At 34.5% G+C, this 20,904-nt stretch overlaps 1 long non-coding RNA gene across 1 annotated transcript; it reads left to right on the forward strand.

Moving 5' to 3' along the window:
* Positions 1-19,365: 19,365 nt before the first annotated feature.
* Positions 19,366-20,582, forward strand: LOC150033096 (uncharacterized). Its single transcript, XR_016524095.1, has 2 exons — positions 19,366-19,428; positions 19,530-20,582. It is a non-coding gene; the product is annotated as an uncharacterized LOC150033096 (long non-coding RNA).
* The last annotated feature ends 322 nt before the right edge of the window (positions 20,583-20,904 follow it).

A 20,904-nucleotide genomic window follows, 5' to 3' on the forward strand; every position in this document is an offset into this window, starting at 1 on the left:
GTTCACGGAACACCTACTACCTGGAGATCGAGCCAGCGTCTGAGTTAGGTTAAACTGGTTTTATGAGCATGCGTGAGCGGTGTGAGGTAATAAAATTTGTTTATCACCTAGACATCGTAGGTTAAAACTCCAGTATAAAAGTTATACTCGGATGAATCATCTAGACTTAGGATATGTTTAGTTAGCCGAAATGTATCGCTAAGTATTTTATACCCTAACCGTCTAGAACATTTCAGCTGGAGAGAAGTAATGCACTTTTAGCTCTAGTGTCCCTAAGAGTTCACACCGTGAGATTCGTGCTTGGCTTTGGGCCGCCATGGGAGCGAACTCTATTCGGAGAGTGTTTGCATGAGTCAATACCAAGGTGAATAGGGGAAGTTGTTCATAGTAAGTTGGAGAAGGAAGTATGTCAACACATCCTACGGTCTCTTCCATTAAGTTGTACCATGAGATTCCTATAATTCACCTGTATGTCTGCCCTAGAGCGACCTTACCAATCGGAGGGTTGTATTATAGGATTCGGAACTCCGCGAACTTTAGAAATAGATAGGGTCTCTCAGGTCCGTTTTCATTCTTGTCTTTCCAACTTCAGGAGCATAATGATTCTGATCTTTGAGGTCTGAAAATGGAGGGCCACACTTATGAGAATTACTAAGTGTTAGTAAATTCTTGACCAAAGTAGTAATAACTGAGCTGCTATAGGAATAAGAGTTATTCTGGTAATAGTATCTAGTCAAGATAGTCTTGGTTCAACGGAGGAATAGTCGATCACCCCTCGGTGAAGGTTATTCTAAACCATTGAAATATCATTGCAAAATATAATAATGAATGGTACATTATTAGATTTTTTTTTGCTAAACTTGATTGGATTTAACAGATTAATGTTTTTAATAAAAAGGATATTTTTTTTTCAGCATGACTAGCTCTTTAGATCAAATTTTAGCTTCTGAGAAACTAAACGGCAATAATTACTCAACATGGAAAAACAATATGAATTCAACACTAGTAATAGATGACTTGAGATTTGTCTTAACTGAGGAATGTCCTCAGGCCCCTGCCTCGAAAGAAGCACAAGGTAAATATGATTTACTAGTTGCTGAGACATGTTTAGTGGAGGATGATACCTTAACTTGGATATTGGATTCAGGAACCACTACACATATTTGCTTCTCTTTTCAGGAAACTAGTTCCTGGAAAAAGATTGAAGAAGGCGAGATCACCCTCAAGGTTGAAACAGGAGAGGTTGTCTTGGCCGAAGCTGTGGGAAACTTAAAGTTGTTTTTCAATGATAGATATATCATACTTAAAGATGTTTTGTATGCACCTCTTATGAAGAGGAATTTAATATCTATCGCTTGTATTATGGAACAAGTGTATAAAATATCTTTTGAAGATAATAAAGCGTTCATTTTCAGAAAAGGTATTCAAATTTGTTCTGCTATATTGAAAACAATTTATATAAGTTAAGACCAACTAAAGCAAAAATTTTCTTAAATACTGAGATGTTTAGAACAGTCAAAACTTAGAATAAAAGACAAAAAGTTTCTTCTAATGCTTATCTATGGCACTTAAGACTTGGTCACATAAATCTCAATAGGATTGAGAGATTGGTTAAGAATGGACTACTAAATCAGTTAGAAGACAATTCTTTACCTCCATGTGAGTCTTGTCTTGAGGGGAAAATGACTAAGAGATCTTTTACTCGAAAAGGTCTCAGAGCCACAATACCCTTAGAGCTCGTACATTCGGACCTCTGTGGACCGATGAATGTCAAAGCTCGAGGTGGGTATGAATATTTTATCAGTTTTATTGATGATTATTCAAGGTATGGTCATATTTACCTAATGCATCACAAGTCTGATTCTTTTGAAAAATTCAAAGAATATAAGGCTGAGGTTGAGAACCAGTTGGGTAAAACAATTAAGACACTACGATCAGATCGAGGTGGGGAGTACATGGACTTAAGATTCCAGGACTATATGATAGAACACGGAATCAAGTCACAACTCTTTGCACTCGATATGCCTCAGCAGAACGGTGTATCTGAAAGAAGAAACAGAACCTTGTTGAACATGATTCGCTCAATGATGAGCTTTGCTGAGTTACCTGATTCCTTTTGGGGACATGCATTAGAGACTGCTGTCTATATTTTGAATAACGCTCCCTCTAAAAGTGTTTTAGAAACACCTTATGAGCTATGGAAAGGGCGTAAAGGCAGTTTACGTCACTTTAGGATTTGGGGATGCCCGACACATGTGTTGGTGCAAAATCCTAAAAAATTGGAACGTCGTTCAAAACTATGCCTATTTGTAGGTTATCCAAAAGAAACAAAAGGTGATCTATTTTATGATCCTCAAGAGAATAAGGTATTTGTATTGACAAAAGCCACATTCTTAGAGGAAGACCACATAAGAAGTCATCAACCTCGCAGTAGACTAGTATTGAATGAAATTTCCAAAGACGCTATAGATAAAACTAGTTCATCTACTAAAGTAGTAGATAAAACTAGTACATCTGGTCAATCACATCCTTCTCAAGAGTTGAGAATGCCTCGATGTAGTGGGAGGGTTGTTCATCAGCCTGACCGTTACTTGGGTTTAACAGAAACACAAGTCGTCATACCTGATGACGGCATAGAGGATCCATCGACCTATAAACAGGCGATAAAAGATGTGGACTGTGATCAGTGGGTCAAAGCCATGAACCTCGAAATGGAGTCTATGTACTCCAATTATGTCTGGAAACTTGTAGATCAACCAAATGATGTAAAACCAATTGGTTGCAAGTGGATCTACAAGAGAAAATGAGACCAAGCCGGTAAAGTACAGACTTTTAAGGCTCGACTTGTGGCAAAGGGTTATACCCAGAGAGAGGGAGTGGACTATGAAGAAACTTTCTCTCTCGTTGCCATGCTTAAGTCGATTAGAATACTCTTATCCATTGCCACCTTTTATGACTATGAAATTTGGCAGATGGATGTCAAGACAGCCTTTCTAAACGGCGATCTTGAGGAGAGTATCTATATGGCTCAACCAGAGGGGTTTATTGCACAAGGTCAAGAACAAAAGGTTTGTAAGCTTCAAAAATCCATTTATGGGTTGAAACAAGCTTCTAGATCTTGGAATATAAGATTTGATACTGCATCAAATCTTATGGCTTTGAACAGAATGTTGACGAGCCTTGTGTTTACAAGAAGATCGTCAATTCTACTATAGCGTTCTTAGTTTTATATGTTGACGATATTCTACTCATTGGGAATGAAGTAGGTTACCTAATTGACATCAAGAAATGGCTAGCAACACAGTTCCAAATGAAAGATTTAGGAAATGCGCAGTATGTTCTCGGGATTCAGATTATTCGAAACCGCAAGAATAGAACACTAGCCATGTCTCAAGCAACTTATATAGACAAAATGTTGTCTAGGTATAAGATGCAGAATTCCAAAAGAGGTCTGTTACCTTATAGATATGGAATTCATTTGTCAAAGGATCAATGTCCTAAGACACCTCAAGAGGTTGAGGATATGAGACGCATTCCCTATGCTTCCGCAGTAGGGAGCCTGATGTATGCAATGTTATGTACTAGACCTGACATATGCTATGCAGTAGGGATAGTCAGTAGGTATCAGTCCAATCCTGGATATGATCATTGGACTGCCGTTAAAAATATCCTCAAGTATCTTAGGAGAACGAGGAACTACATGCTCGTGTATGGTACTAAGGATTTGATCCTTACTGGATACACTGACTCTGATTTTCAAACTGATAAAGATGATAGAAAGTCTACATCTGGATCAGTGTTCACTCTTAATGGAGAAGCGGTAGTATGGAGAAGTGTAAAGCAAAACTATATTGCAGACTCCACAATGGAAGCTGAATACGTAGCTGCTTGTGAAGCAGCAAAGGAAGTAGTATGGTTGAGGAAATTCTTGACAGATTTGGAAGTAGTTCCAAATATGCATCTGCCTATCACCCTATATTGTGATAATAGTGGTGCAGTTGCAAACTCAAGAGAACCAAGAAGCCACAAGCGCGGAAAGCATATTGAGCGCAAATACCATCTGATCCGGGAGATTGTACATCGTGGAGACGTTGTAGTGACCCAGATATCTTCTGAGCAAAACATTGTTGATCCTTTTACAAAGGCCCTCACGACTAAAGTGTTTGAAGGTCACCTACAGAGTCTAGGTCTACGAAGTTTGTAAACTAGGACAAGTGGGAGAATTTTTGGGTATATGCCCTAGTTTATTGTATTCATATGTTTATTGTACTCATATGTTTCTCACTTAAATTCAACATTGTGATACTCCACTAGGAGTTTTAGTCCAAGTGGGAGTTTGTTGGATTTTATGTCCTAAAACTCGTAGTTTGTAAATTAATAAATATATTCTGTTTTGTTTTTCGATAAAGTTGTTATTGAAATTGTAATCTTGAATCCAATAAACTAAGGTTCCGAGGCTATTTAATGTAATTTGAACTTTATGTAGTGACATAAATGTGGATCAAGTTCAAATATATAGCCAAAATGGTCTATAGTATATGAATAAGGTTGGGCGCCTTATTCTGGGGACACTATGGATGCGGCCCACTTTGTAGATAGTACAAACGATGTGATCCTGAATCGTTCATATAGAGATATGTGAGTGGGGGCATCCTATGTAAAGAGTTTACATAAGACTGAACCATGAAATAGTCACTTTTTACGTTCTAAATACCGTTTTATGTATAAAACTGACTATTTCGTTAATTGATGACCTAGGTAACTTAATCTTAATCCTGAGCTAACTATGAACTCCTGTTCACTTAGAATTATCCTTAGATCTACATAGGTGAGGGCAGTTCAATATTGCTGGCCCAATAAGCCTCCCATTTCAGGGGTAAGATCGGATAGATAGCTGGGAACATAGGGTGCAAGAAGGAATTCACTCCTACCCGTTATAGGGACAGTAGATAGGTTGTTCCTTTTAGTACTGAATCCAGGTCTTGAACAAGGGGCCCCGCCCTCTCCTTGGCCCGAGAGGGATTCGGTTTATAAGTTGGACCTTAAACCAATTGTTCATTAGAGGATCAATGGAACTTAAGGAACAAAATGTAGTCTTGGGGGTAAAATGGTTTTTATGACCCAGCCGAGATTACGAACAACCTGTGAAGGATTAACTTACTCATCATGGTTATATCAAATGGACACAATTATATCTATAGTGAGGGGAGTACAACTACGAGACTTTAGTAGAATGACCCGTTAGTTAACGAATGTTGATTAGCTCTGTCTAAAGAGTTTAGCTAGCTAATCTTGGATCGTTGGAGTCCATGATTTATAGGTCCATTAGGTTCCCCTACTAGCTCATATGGAATAAACTTAGAACAGTATAATAGAATAATTTGAATTGTTTGAACTAGGTAGAGAGAGAGAAACAGACAAGTATATGTTATATAGTGGTCGGATTTTTTTTAGCTTAGAGATACAGCTTTAATATTTAAATGTGATTTAAATATCAAGAATATGAATAAGTTCATATTCGGAAGCTCGAAAATGATGAAAATGTCAAAAATTTGACCGACCTTATATTCAAATGTGATTTGAATTTCGAGAAAATGAATGTGGATTCATGCTCGGGAGGTCAAAATTAGTCAACACAGAAAAAATCATAAAAATTCAAAATGAACTTTTTGGTCAAAGTTTGACTTTGACCAAATGACTATTTTGCCCTTTGACTATAGTTAGTGGGAAAATCCAAACTTTTGTTGGATAATTCCACTGACAAAATAGTGGGCTGGGTGTTGGCTTATAGTGGAGACATTAAGCCCACTAAGTGAGTAGATTCTAGGTGTTGGATTTTTTGTGAAGTTTTTTCATGCAATTGTTGCATGCATTTTTTCTATAAATTGGGCTTTTCAATTTAGTTAAAAAAAACTTTTGCCATTTTGAAAATTAGTTTTTTGATATTTGGTCTGGAAAATTATAAATTTGTGAAGAAAAAATGAAACACCCAAACCTACTCAAAATTCCATTCCTTATTTTCATCTCTTTTCTCTCTCTCGGTTCTCTTCATCCACCGGGTCCCACAACTCGGTTCTGAGTCCAGAGGATAGTAGGTCAACTCTAGTGGTGGTTCAAAAGAGTTCGGGTCGAGATTCAACGAAGAGAAGCGGCTTTCGGGAGCTTCAAAGATAGCATCTCTACATTTTTAATTCACTGTTTTTCCTTCAATTGCATGCTATTATCCTTTAATTTAGAAACAATTAGAGTGTAATTAGGTCCCAATTCCGTTGCGTATGTCTCGTATTTTATCAGACAAAGACCAACGGGTCAAAGCCATGGACCTTGAAATGGAGTCTATGTACTTCAATTTAGTATGGGAACTTGTAGATCTACCTGAAGGGTAAACCCATAGGGTGTGAATAGATCTATAAAAGAATGAGAGATGTAGCTGGAAAGCTACATACATTCAAAGCTAGACTTGTAGTAAAGGATTATACCCAGAGGGAAGAGGTTGACAATGAGAAATCTTTTTCTTATGTTGCTATGCTTAAATCTATAATAATTCTCTTATCCATACCCACATATTATGACTATGAGATATGGAAAACATATATCAAAACTACTTTTCTGAATGAACATCTTGAAGAATTATGTCTCAGCCCGAGGGGTTCATAGCCCAAGGTCCGAAGCAAAAGGTTTACAAGCTGAATCGATCAATTTATGGGTTGAAGTAGGCATCCAGATCTTAGAACATTAGATTTAATACTGCGATCAAGTTTTTTGTTTTTTTATCAGAACGTCGATGAGCCTTTTGTCTACAAGAAAATCATCAACGACAAAGTAGCTTTCTTGGTACTTTTTGTGGACGATATCCTACTTATTGTGAATTATGTACGGTACCTCACTGATATTAAAAAATGGCTAGTAGCCCAATTCCAAATGAAAGATTTGGGAGAGGCGCAGTATGTTCTTGGGATCCAAATTACTAGGGATCGTAAAAACATAACGTTAACTTTGTCTCAAACAACTTATATCGACAAAATGTTGACTCAATATTCAATGCAGAACTCTAAGAAGGATTTATTACCTTTCAGGCACAGGGTTCACTTGTCTAAGGAACGGTGTCCTAAGACATCTCAAGAAATTGAGGATATAAGACGTATTCCCTATGCCTCAGCTATAGCCAGCTTATTGTATGTTATGCTCTGCACTAGACCAAACATTTGTTATGTAGAGGGAATAGTCAGTTGGTATCAATCCAATCCAGGGCTAGATCACTGGACTAAGGTTAAGAACATCCTCAAGTATCTTAGAAGAACCATGGACTACATGCTGATGTATGAAGCTAAGGATTTGGTCTTTACGGGATACTTCGATACTGATTTCCAAACTGACAAGGATTTTAGGAAATCCACGTTAGAATCTGTATTCACCATGAATGAGGAATTGTAGTATTGCATAGTATCAGTCAAGGATGCATTGTAGACTTCACTATGGAGGCTGAGTATGTAGTTCTTTGTGAAGCAACAAAAGAAGCAGTTTGGCTCAGAAAGTTCTTGAGTGATTTGGAATTCATTCCAAACATGGACTTATCTATCACCTATTGTGACAACAATGGGGTAGTAGCCAACTTTAAAGAGCCTCACAACCACAAACTAGAAAAACATACTAAAATGAAGTATTACATGATACGGGAGATTGTGCAACAAGGAGATGTGATCGTCACAAAGATCGTTTTGGAGCAGAACATCGTTGATCCATTTATGAAGGCTCTCTCAACTAAAGTGTTCGAGAGTCATTTAGAGAGTCTAGGTCTACAAGACATGTACATTGTATAATCTAGGGCAAGTGAGAGATATGTAGTGGGTATATGAAAGCCCTAGTTTATTGTATTTATTTACCATTCCCGCTGTTTTGGATTATTAATATTACGTACATCCCACTAACTAGAGTTTTAGTACAAGTGGGAGTTTGTTGGGTTTTATGCGCTAAAACTTGTAGAGAGTAAATATAAATAATTGATATTCGTCAATAAATAGTTATCGATGTTATTTCAATAAGTTTTATTAATTCTATTGTATTCATTTTGTCTTAATAACCCTAAATCCAATAAACTAACATTCTAGGTTATCTTATAAGTCTTGAAATTTTTGTAGAGACATACAGGGATCAATGTTCAAGATACAGCCTAAAGGGTCTATAGTATAGGGATAAGACTGGGTACTTTATCCTGGTGGCACTATGGATACGACCCTCTCTATATTTGATACAAATGCAATGATCCAACATGTTTATGTAGGTAACATGTGAGAGGGGGTATCCTATGTAACGAGTTTGCATAAGATCGGATTGGGAAATAGTAACTACTAGATGTAACTTCATTGACTATTTAGGTTTCTATTTCAATAGGGTGACCTAGGCAACTTAGTCTTAATCTTGAGTGTATTATGAACTCTCGTTCAAGAGGGATTGTCCTTTGATTTGTATGGATGAGAGTGGCCAGTTCACCAACTCAATATGCCTACCATTTTGAGGATAAGACCGAGTGGGAAGTTGAGTACATAATAATACAAGATGGATTTCACTCCTTCTCGGCCATAGGGTAAGTAGATGAGTGTTCCTTTAAATGGTGTCTTCGAGTCTTAAACAAAGGGTCTTAACCTCTTACTGACCCGAGAGGGGTTTCTGTTTAATGGTTGGACTATAAATAGGTTGTTCATTAGAGAAGCACTGACACTTAAGTATAAAGAAGTAACCCAGGGATAAAACGATAATTTTGATACTAGTTTTACGAACACTCGTGAATGACTAACTTGTTTCTATTGGTTTATAATCGTGGACACGAAAATATATCTGCAGTGAGAATAGTGTAGTTGTGGGTCCTTAGTGAAGTGTACCCACAGTTAATAAATATTGATCAATGAGGTTAATGGGTTTAGCCAATTAATCTCATATCGTTGGAGCTTCTAATCTATAGGTCCATGAGGACCCTTTTCTAGCTTGTAAAAGGAACTAAGATAATTATGTCTTAAATAGAGTTTGAAATGTCCCAATTCACAAGCAAAACTCATTGCGAAGGGCTTTCACCAGAATCCAAGCGTTGATTTCTTTAAAACCTTTAGCCCTATTGTCAAACCATCGACAATTCGAGTAGTTCTCACCATTGCTATCTCCTATGGTTGGGATCTTCATCAGTTAGACTTCAATAATGCATTCTTAAATAGCCAGCTCAATGAGGACGTCTACATGGATCAACTGCTTGGGTATGTTCACTCTGATTATCCTAATCATGTTTGTAAGTTACGTAAAGCACTATATGGCCTAAAGCAAGCATTACGCATGTGGCATAACAGTTGAAGACTACACTAATCTCTTAGGGCTTTATAAATAGTAAGACTGGCTCTTCTTTGTTTATCTATCGCTAAGGTTCTTTTATTGTGATGTTGTTGGTTTATGTTGATGATGTTATTGTGATCGAAAACAATATCTCTCTAAGTATCGATTTTATTACCACGTTGGATAGAAAGTTCCCCCTAAAAGATCTAAGGCCTTTAAATTATTTCATCGGCATTCATGCTTCACGTCTTGGTTCTAGTTTATTGCTTACTCAGTCCACATACATTAACGATCTTCTGATTAAATTGAATCTTACATCTCTAAAATCGGCTCTGACATCTTCTGCCATTGGTAATCATCTCTCTATCTCTGATGATACTCCCTTATTTGATCCTTTTGTTTACCGCAACACCATTGGAGCCTTACAACCTAACCAATACATAACCAGACACTACCTATATCATTAATCACCTCAGTCAGTTTTTTAAATGCCCGACAGATGTTCATTGGCAGGTTGTTAAACGCGTTCTTCGGTATCTTAATGGCACAAAACACCTTGGTCTTTTAATCTTAACATCTGAGACTCTCCACATTACAGCTTACTCAGATGTTTACTGGGTATCCTAAAGGAACTCGTATGAGGAGAACCTTGAGCGGAAGCGGATCAACCAAATTCTATAAATTATTGAATACAAAGTTTACAGTAAACAAGCAACTAGATATGCATTTACAATTAAATTACAACATGCTTTTCAAGAAAAGGTTTAAAAAAACATTAACTTTGTAGAACATTTTCTTCATGATTTTCCCTCGTACGGATCACGAACTTCTTGAAGACCTTCTTCAAGATAAATCTCGAACCAGAAAATCCGAACACTACCACAATGAAACCTTGGTATTCTTAGAGTGAGAACTTAAGAGTGGTGGGCTCTGACTATTTTGGCTGAGAAGAAAAGGTTAATATGGAGGAGGAAGAAGATTGAGAACTATATCACAAAAAATAAAAAACATAGAACAATTTTATCTTTTGTTTTTTCTCTCAATCGTTCAACAACAGTCATAGAGAAGAAGAAAAACGATTTTCTTTTATTCTCCTTGCCATAAAGAATAACTACCCCTACTAATATGGGTGGAGAGAATGTGATTCATAGTTGTCATAAAGAATAACTCCCTTCCTTATTATTCAAATAATAATGATACAATATAAATAAATATGATAACTAACTTATCATATTAAAATTATATGTTATATTAAATATAACATATAACCTATAGTTTTAATATTGTATCACATACAATATAAACTATAGTTTCTTTTCTCTATAATATGACATTTAATATAAATCTCATTTATATTAAATTTAACAACTATGAATCACATTCATAGAAAATATATTTGAATCTCATTCAAATATTTATTTCCTCACATTAAGCTATAATGTATCTATAGGAATGATAAAACAAGCAACTGAAGACTTCAGAATCAATAAGCACTTAAACTACATTTAATTTGAGTTTTAAGCATGTTGTTCATATGATATTCAGAAGAGGGTTTGAAATACATATTACCTTTGAAGATTTCCTTCACAAATTCAGTTGAAATCCACCAAGATAGAGCTTGAAACTTCAAGAGGACTACCATCGAGATCTTTTCTACTATGCTCAAGCCGGAACGTGTGGTGGAAACACTTAAATCAAGTTGAATTGATGAAGAACAAGTGAAGGATGTGTAGAGTTTTCAGGTTTTTACTTCAGCAAGTAAAACTCATAATGCTTAAAGTTCTTCATGCATGGAGTTTCTATATATAGGTAGAATTCATGCAAATATACAGGGTTGCGGGGAAGGCAGCTCCTCCTTGAAGATTATCACAAATTCAATTGGATTTTGGTGATATTCCATCAAATGTAGTTAGTGGGTTTTTCTCAAAAGTTGGAAAAACCCATCAACTTAATATGATTTCAAAAATCATTTTATTTAATTATTTAAATTAGTTTTATAAAATTATTTCAAAATAATTAATTTAAATAAAATTAGTTTTAATTAATTTTTAATTAAACTTTTTAATTAAAATAATATTAATTTAATATCTAAATATTAAAGTAATAAAGTATCAAATTCACCAATAAATCAATTTTATATTTAAATCATAATTTAAATATAAATTGAGTTTCCAATTTCGTTTAATTTCAGTTAAACTAAAAAATTTTAATTATATTATATATAATCAATGGAAAACCCTAAAAATGATTTTGAACATTTCAAATTCATGACCCTAATTTCATACATCAATACTCAATTTGTTATTCCAATTTAATGAGCTAGTAGAGGGACCTAATGAACCTATAGATCATGAGCTCCAACGATCCATAATTAATTTGTTAAAACTCTTTAATTGAATTAATTACTATTTGTCAACTATCAAGACACCCACTATAGCTCGATAGTTGCATTCTCATCACTGTAGATATATTTCTGTCCATATAAACCATAATAAGTAAGTCGAGCATTCATAGGTCGTTCGTAATTATAGTTTGGTTAAAATTACCGTTTTACCCCTGTAAATACATCTCGTTCCTTAAATTCCCACTGACCCTCTAATGAATAATTTGATTCATAATACTATCCATGAATCATGTCCTTCTCTATCATGAGAAGGCGGAGCCCCGATTGCTCAATACCTGGAATCAGCACTTAAGAGAACAACCTATCTGCTAACCCTAAAAATGGGTAGGAGTAAATTTCATCTATAGAGCTATGTAAATTTCATCTATAGAGCTATGTCCCCAACTATCCATCCGGTCTTATCCCAAAAATGGAAGGTTGATTGAGAGTGTTGTTGGACTACTCTCACCCATGCAAATCAAAGGATAATCCCGAATAAATAGGAGTTCATAGCTAGCTCAGGATTAAGATCGAGTTATCCTAGGTTACTTAAGTATGAAATAGTCGGTTTTAACAGTAAAGTGTCGTTATAAAGAAAAGTGACTATTTCGTGGTCCAATCTATATGCAAACTCATTGCATAAGATGCCTCCACTCACATGTCTCTACATGAATGATCTGTGGATCACATCATTTGTATTACCTATACAAAATGGGCCGCATATGCCCCCATCGTCTAGTGGTTCAGGACATCTCTCTTTCAAGGAGGCAGCAGGGATTCGACTTCCCCTGGGGATAGGGTACTACGAAAGGAAGTTGATCATGGATTATCAATAAGCTTGTGTTACTAGGATGAGATATCCAATTTCATCTATATACTTATAGACCATTTAGGCTATATACTATTAACTTGTTCCTGTTTATGTCACCACATAAAGTCAAAGTATTCATATTATAGCCATGGATATGTATATTGGATTTTCATGATAGAATACAAAATCAATAACTTTATTGAATAAGATACTCAATGATATTTTATTGATAAATAGAATGTTTAACACAAAATTTACAAACTGCGAGTTTTAGGATATTCCCAACAGTATAAATATATTATGACAATTATATCACATATAATTGAAACAATTTAATTATATCATATAAAATTAAATCCTCTATTAATTTGAACAATTTAAATTAATTCAAAAACTTATTCTCAACTAAATCCTATTGAGCTACCAAGGGGACCTTATGGACCTGTAGCTTGAAGTTCCAACTGTACATGAATAATTAATTAAACTCTTTAATTATATCATTCATCATTCGTTAACTGTCGGACACTCTATTAAAGAGCGACAGTTGCACTCTTCGCACTACAAATATATTTTCGTGTCTATTGGATATAATCAATCAACAATACGATGACCCTTCACAAATTGCTCGTAAGTACAACTAGGTCAAATAACCGTTTTGCCTCTGTAGTTACATCTAACTCTTTAAGTACCACTGACCCCTCTAATGAACAATAGATCATAGTCCTACTATGACTAAACCTCTCTCGTGCTAGGAGAAGGTGTGGTGTCACATTGTTCAAGACCCAGAATCAGCCCTTAAGGGAGCAATTTATCTACTTACCCCTACCTTGGGGAAGAATTGAATTTCATTTCATGTAGCTGTATTCTCAGCTCCTCAACCAGACGAATTCCCAAAATGGTAAATTTGTTGAGTCAGTGATCTGGCCACTCTCACCCATACAAATCAAAGGATCGCCCTCATAGGCAAGAGTCCACAACTTATTTAGGATTTAGGTCATGTTACCTATGGTCATCTTGGTGAAATGTAAGTCTCTATTATGAACGCCGTTATATAATGAGACTAAACATTTTGTGGTCCGGTCTTATACAAACTCCTCTGTATAGAATATCACCGCTCGCATATTTAAACATGAATGATCGGGATTATATCATTTGTAGCACTTTACAACAATTGTAACTATAACATCCCCCGTTTTTATGAAAATTTAAATTAATTATAGCAAATTATTGAGTTTTGGTTTCCCTAATCTTTGGAATTTGGAATCAAATTATTACAATTGAAGAAGTTTTATTGGTTATGTGGATTCTTTGAGTGGAGTTTTAAATTAATTGAAAGGGATAATTGAATTATTTGGATAAGAAATTTTGAGTTTTTGTGAAATTTATAAGGGAAAAGAGGAAATTGTGGTTTTAAAATTTTATCCTCCTTAATTTTGGAATTTGGATCCAAAATTTAAGTAGAATTAGGAAAAGATAATTGATTTATTTGGAAGTTATTAAATCAATTATCTAAAAAGATTTTAATTTAAAGTTAAGTTAATTTGAAAAGTTAGAATTTAATTTTGGGATTTAGGATTTTTGGAAAGAAGTGATTTAAAGTTGGTGAATTTATTTTGAGATTTATTTAATTAATTGGAGAAGAGGTGAAAGATTTGAGTTTGATGTGATATGTTTATTAAGGAAAGGAAAAAGAAATATATATATATATATATATATATATATATAAGGGTTTTGGAATTTAAGAAAAGAAAAGAATATATATGGAATTTGGAATTTAAGAAGGAAAGGAAATAATATTATATATACACATATATATATTATTTATACTTTTGTGTGGTGGAGAATTAAAAAGAAAGAAAAAAAAGAAGAAAAGAAAATACCCCTTTTTCTCCCTCTCATGCGACAATACTCCCCCCTCTAAGGCTCTTTGGGTTTTGGGGTTTTGACTTTTGAGTTAATCTAACGGTAGTCCATTGTGTTGGAAATTTAGACCGGAGTTTGAAGTCGGGATCATGTTATTCAACACAAGATTGAATTAGGAGTTCCTGGTTGGATTTTGACTTGGGTTTTGGAGGTGATTTAAGATTAAAATGCTAGTTGGGTAAGAATTTTGTTGGCTTTTAAAATTGCTTTATGTATGGAATCAAGCTTGAAGACTAAAATGAATTTTCTTCATGTCTTAGGATTGGACTAAAGGTTATAAAGTGGGATTGGAGAGTTTGCTTGAGTGCAGAATTATTATTTCAGTTTCATATTGAGGTAAGTAATCTTACTACTGGAACCGCCTTTGTGCCGGGCGATAAATTTACGATTTATTTTGAGGATTTTAAGACTAGTTACAAAGATAATTTTGATTGTTCCGAGATTTAATGGAATGTTTAGAAAAGATATATGTCTGAAACATGTTAATGTATGAGTATGATTTAGAATTTTATGAGACATATTACAAGTATGATTGAGCATGACCCTAAATTATGAGTTAAGCGACACTACTACTGGAATGTCTTAAAGCTAGGTAAAAGTTGGAACATTTGTTGATGTACATATTTATGTGATTTATTATAAAAGTGTGTAGGCTATATAATGTATTATGAAATTTCGAATGTTTGATTCTTTACATGAGTTAGTGCATGAAGTGATGTACTAGAGTTGAACCATTAAAACTAGATTAAACAAGTACGTTGAGGTTAATTAACATGACCTCGATAAGGATTTTAGAGGACTCATGATTATGTGAATGTTATATGTAATGTGAAGTTAAATGTAATCTCTTTTCCTTTCTAGATTATGTGATTGCATGAAAGTGATGTATGTCCGAGGGCGCTAGTACATGAAAAAGATGTACTAAGGTTGGTGTATATGAAAGTGATATACACCTAGAGGGTACTGGGGTGTACGTAAGAGGTGCATGCTCAGTGGGTTATGTGTATACGAAAGAGGTGTATACATAACCATGTGTACGAAAGAGGTATGCATCCCTACATTCATAGAGAGGATCTGTGGTGTACGAAAGAGATACACACTCAGTGGGTTATGTGTATACGAAAGAGGTGTATACATAACTATGTGTACGAAAGAAGTACACACTCAGTGGATTATGTGTATACGAAAGAGGTGTATACATATCTATGTATACGAAAGAGGTACACACTTAGTGGGTTATGTGTATACGGAAGAGGTGTATACATAACCATGTGTACGAAAGAGGTATACACTCAGTGGGTTATGTGTATATGGAAGAGGTGTATACATAATCATGTGTACAAAAGAGGTACACACTCAATGGGTTATGTGTATTCGAAAGAGGTGTATACATAATCATGTGTACGAAAGAGGTACACATTCAGTGGGTTATGTGTATGCGAAAGAGGTGTATACATAACCATGTGTACAAAAGAGGTACACATCCCTACATTCATAGAGGGGACCTGGGGTGTACGTAGGAGGTGCACTCTAGGGAAAAAGAAAAAGAGTGAGCCATGTAAGAGAAATTTTCATGTCCCACTAGTAGAAAGCTTCAGTTCATGTTGCATTTATTGGACATAAATGCTTAGCCTAACCCCGGTAGTGGGGTTACTTACTGAGTATTTTATACTCACCCTTTTTCATGTCTATGTTTCAGGTAAGGGCAAGGACGCACTGGCGGATGACAAGAGGAATCCTTGAACGAGCCACTGGGGACCAGTTTTATGCTTCCGCTCATGATATTTAGATTTCTTTCCATGTTTTTCAACTTTCAATTTGATATTTGAAACTTACTATTAAGATTTGTTTTCAGACCTATTTATTATCATTTATGATTTATGGGTACCCTATCGTCTATTTTTAATATCTGAATTTAATGAAGGTCTTTTGAGTTCAACTTATTTATTTAGCATTTATTTCATTATAAAAGGATGTCATTTTAAGTTTCATGCATGTATTTAGTAACGGCCTAACTTGAGTCCTAAGGGGTCGGGTCGTTACAATAACACCTACAAAGTGGGTCATACTAGTAGAGTCAACAAGATAAGGTACCCAACCTTATCCATCTACTATAGACCATTTAGGTTATCACTTAAACATGATCCATCCATATGTCTCCACATACATATTTAAGTTACAAAAATAACCTTGGATGTTAGTTTATTGGTTTGTGGTTAATGCAATAAAATATCATATATTTTATAAACAATGAATAAAATATCAAATACTTTATTATATACATAAAGAGTTTGTTCAACCATGTTTACAAAACTATAGGACCCTACGAGATTTAAGGCATCAACCCCAACATATCCAATGATGATGACCGTAAGTCTGTTGCCATCTATTGTGTCTACTTGGGCAAAATTTGGTTTCCTGGTCTTCAAAGAAACAAATTGTCGTAGCTCGCTTAAGCACCAAATCTGAATATTGAGCCTTAGCTCATGCTTTCGCATAAATAATTTGGCTCAAACAGCTATTCTCTGAACTTTGTGTCTCCACTCAAGCTTGACCCATCTTATGGTGTGATAATATTAGTGTTGGCGCCTTAGCTACTAATCCAATGTTTGTAGTTGTCGTACATTTCATTTCATTCATGATAAGGTGTTACAAGGTGCTCTTGAAGTTTAATATGTTCCTTCGGCTGATAAAGTTTCTGACAGTCTTACTAAATCTTTGTCTTAGTCTTAGTTTGCTTATTTTTGGTCCAAACTCGGGATAACTGAGTGTTCGCAGCCTTTTCAGTGTCGTTTAATTCCCAAAAAGAGCTTATAATACTGAACTACTCCTATCACTGCAAATATGTAGCAATAGTGGTAAATATGGGTTGATCCCAAGGAAGCGTGATTTGTTTCGTTAAGTCAAATTTTTAACTAGAGCGGTAAAGGGAGGTTCTAGTGTGAAAAATATAAACATATGAAACATAAAATGCAAGGGTAAATGTAATTTAGGATAGGGGTCTATCTAATTTCTTAAGTAAGAAAGAGAATCCTATGCAATTTCTATCATGGAATTCAATAATTAAACAAACATTCCATTATATGCATGCACAACTATTAAATCGATTTGATTTAACTAGTCTCTACAAAGGCCGACAACTAATTAAATTGAATCAATTAAGCGTCCTAATTATTAATTAAGGTTGGAGAACCAAACCCTAACTAAACTATATGCTCTTAATTCTACTGGGTTCGATAGCGTCCATATGGAATTAAAAATTCATATGCATGAAGATTGAGGTTTCACTTGTGTTGACTAATTGATTGGACAACCTAATTCAATTAATCAATTTGTTATTTTAAACTAGGTTGAACATGCATTGCTAAGATTCAAGTCCAGCCTATAAATCTAAGCATTCACATTCAATCATATGCTACTAGGGTAAATTCAAGCATAGACAAACATAAGGAAACGTGTGAGCTCGAAATTAACTAGCAAAGACATGCAACTATGATAGGCCGTCAATCCAACACATAAATGCAAATCTAACTTACATCGAGATTCAAAGAAAGCATGGAATTGAAGAGTATCAAATTTAATCAAGGAAATCTCAATAAATTGAATATAGGGACCCTTGCTCAAAGAAATTAGATAAAAATTACCTAAAAAATTCATAGACAAACTCAAGATAAAGATCTTATCCATCGATTACAACCTAAAATAAAATGTAAAACCTGATGCTAAAATCTGAAAGGAGAAGAAGGAAGCTGAAGCTCCACTTTGGCCTCCATGAAATCAACCTCCCCCTTGACCTAAATTGAAGAAAAATTATATATAGGAAGCAGGCGTAGCATTGTAATGCTCTTGTTGACACAATCCTCGAGTGTTGGAGTGACATTACAACTTTAGCGCGATGCTGCTTTGTGCGCGCACGTTGAAGGCATTCCGTTAAAAGTACATTGCATTGCAACACTATCCTGCATCATGCATTCTGCCTTTTAGGTTGCACTAGATTGTTGAAAAAGGGTTGCGACGCTAGGATGATTAACATTAAAAATCTATAAATAAACCTAAATTAAGTTAGGAATTATAACTTTTTTTCGAGAGCTATCACTGAATTACCCACTTATTTGAGGGGCGATGTTAAGGATGCCTCTAATTCACGGGAAAATGGAAAAACTACTACATGCAAGAAATTGTAAAATTTCAAATCTGTACATTGATAGGTCTTAATTCTTTCATTTATAGCCATGTGTGTTGTGGCCCCACTTCTCTTGTCCTTTCTGATTTTTAGAGTTTCACAAGATTTTTTTAATTTGGTTCATTTTCAGAAATGAAAACTTATATGGTTTTTGCCCGTGTATGCAATTTAGAGATCTAGTTCTTTTAAACGGATCATGTTAAATAAATAAATCAATTAATCCATTGTACATCATTTTTTGAAAAGATTTAGTCCATGGTATTGATATTAACGTAGCAAAAAAAACCCCAACAACATATATTTACATTCAATTAAGTAAATTATTTTTACTTAATTAGATGTAAATTTTTTACTTAATTGAATGGAAAAAAATTATTTAAGGCAAAGTGAGTTTAACCAAGTGGTGTTGACATGTACTTTAATCCAAAAGATTGGAAGTTCAATCTCCTACCCTGTAATCGTAATACTAAAAAAAATAGTAAAATTATTCAAAAGGATAAATATATATTAAAGAATAATCACTAAATATCCAATTATACAGCTTTCAAAGCATAAATTCAAATATTTTAGAAATAGTTTGATATACACGTATTGCTCGGTAATATGACAAGTAGGGGAAAATTATTTTTAAATATAGCAAATCCGGTAAACCTAATGCAAATATAGCAAAATTGTTTGTATTTCTAAAAATTGCCCATTATGCCCTTTATTACTTACGCACGATTTCTTCCCCATTTCTAACTAGCAAATTGGGCGTGGTTTTCTCCTCCTTTTCGGATGCAATTTTTTTTCTCATTCTTCTCGCACGTGGTATTCTTCTTCTTGATTACGATCATTTTTCTTCTCGATCACAATCAATCTTATTCTTCTTGTCGATGCAACTTCGTTTTTGTTGTTCTTTGCTATCACAGTTTAGTCTGCAACGTGATGATTTCCAGCAAACCGAATTGTGATTAAATCAGAGATTTGCAGCAATACTCGATTTCCAGCAAGCCAAATCGAATCGAATCGATTTTGAGCGATTTTTTATGTGAATAAATCGACCACAGTTTAGTTTGCAACAATCGGTGATTCATAATTGAATTCTTGTTTTTTCCAATATTACAATTTATCTTCACGTTTTGTAATTTGATTGTTGTGTGTGTTTGTTCCACTTTTCTTTCAATTATATTCTTAAGATGCATATATAATTTAGAACCAATAGACAATGATAAATATCTATCTCTTTCCGTAAGTGGAATGACGGTGTGTTTTTTGTTTTTTCATTTTTTTGTTTTGATTTGAGGACTAAATTGTGTGTTTCTATTTGTTATCTTTTTTTTTTTTTTTTTAATATTATGGATCGAGGACCCGATTGCTACTAATCGATAATGATAGATGTGTGTGTTTGAGAGTGGTGGATGTGTTTGTTATTTGTTCATTTTTGTTGTGAATTTAGGATTGAATATGCATATATGAGTTGAGACCGTTAGAGAATGATAGAGTTCTATCACTATTTATCACTATAGACATAGTAAATCCATGTCTATCAGTGGTAGATAGTGATAGCTATCACTGGTAGACATTGATTAGAGTCTATCTATGCATATCAGTAATAGATGTTTGTTTGTTTTTTTTTTTTTTTTATGTTTTTGTTTGTGATTTGAGAATCAATTTCTTGTTATCAGTGTCTATGAAGAAGAAGGTGGTGTCCCAACTGGAGTGAAGAATAAACGTTTATTGAATTGGATTGTGCGGTTAATTCGGGTCAGATTGTGATTTATTGTGGGCGTGATGTGCGGGTCGTGTGTGTGGGTCTTCTGAGTGGGCTTTCTAAACTTTTTACTTGGGTTGTAGGAGGTTTTGCCATTTTTGTAAGGGTAATGGTAATTGATAGCATTTTTAGAGATAATAACTAAGTGTATAACATCATTTTAAAAAACATTGCAAATATAGCAAAGTCTATCCGCGATAGACTTCTATTATTGATAGACTCTTATTAACGATATGGTTTATCCTTTACAAACTCCTGCCAGCGTTATGATCTATCATTAATAGCTATCTAAATTTTGTCATACTTGTAAATTTTTTACGTTATGCTATATCCACTAGTACTTTGGACCTATATTTACAACTGTCCATTTTTATAATTCTTTTTGAACTTTGTTATATATGTAGACAAATTGGTTCATTTTGCCACATATGAAATCAACCACAAAATGTTGAAAATATGTTCCCATAGTGTATTTAATTGCATAAAAATTATCATTATTATTTAATCAATTCAATAAACCAATTTAATTGCAT

This window comes from Benincasa hispida, chromosome 10 (assembly GCF_027475165.1).
Source record: "Benincasa hispida cultivar pf3 chromosome 10, pf3_genome.v1.1, whole genome shotgun sequence".
NCBI classification, from domain to species: domain Eukaryota; kingdom Viridiplantae; phylum Streptophyta; class Magnoliopsida; order Cucurbitales; family Cucurbitaceae; genus Benincasa; species Benincasa hispida.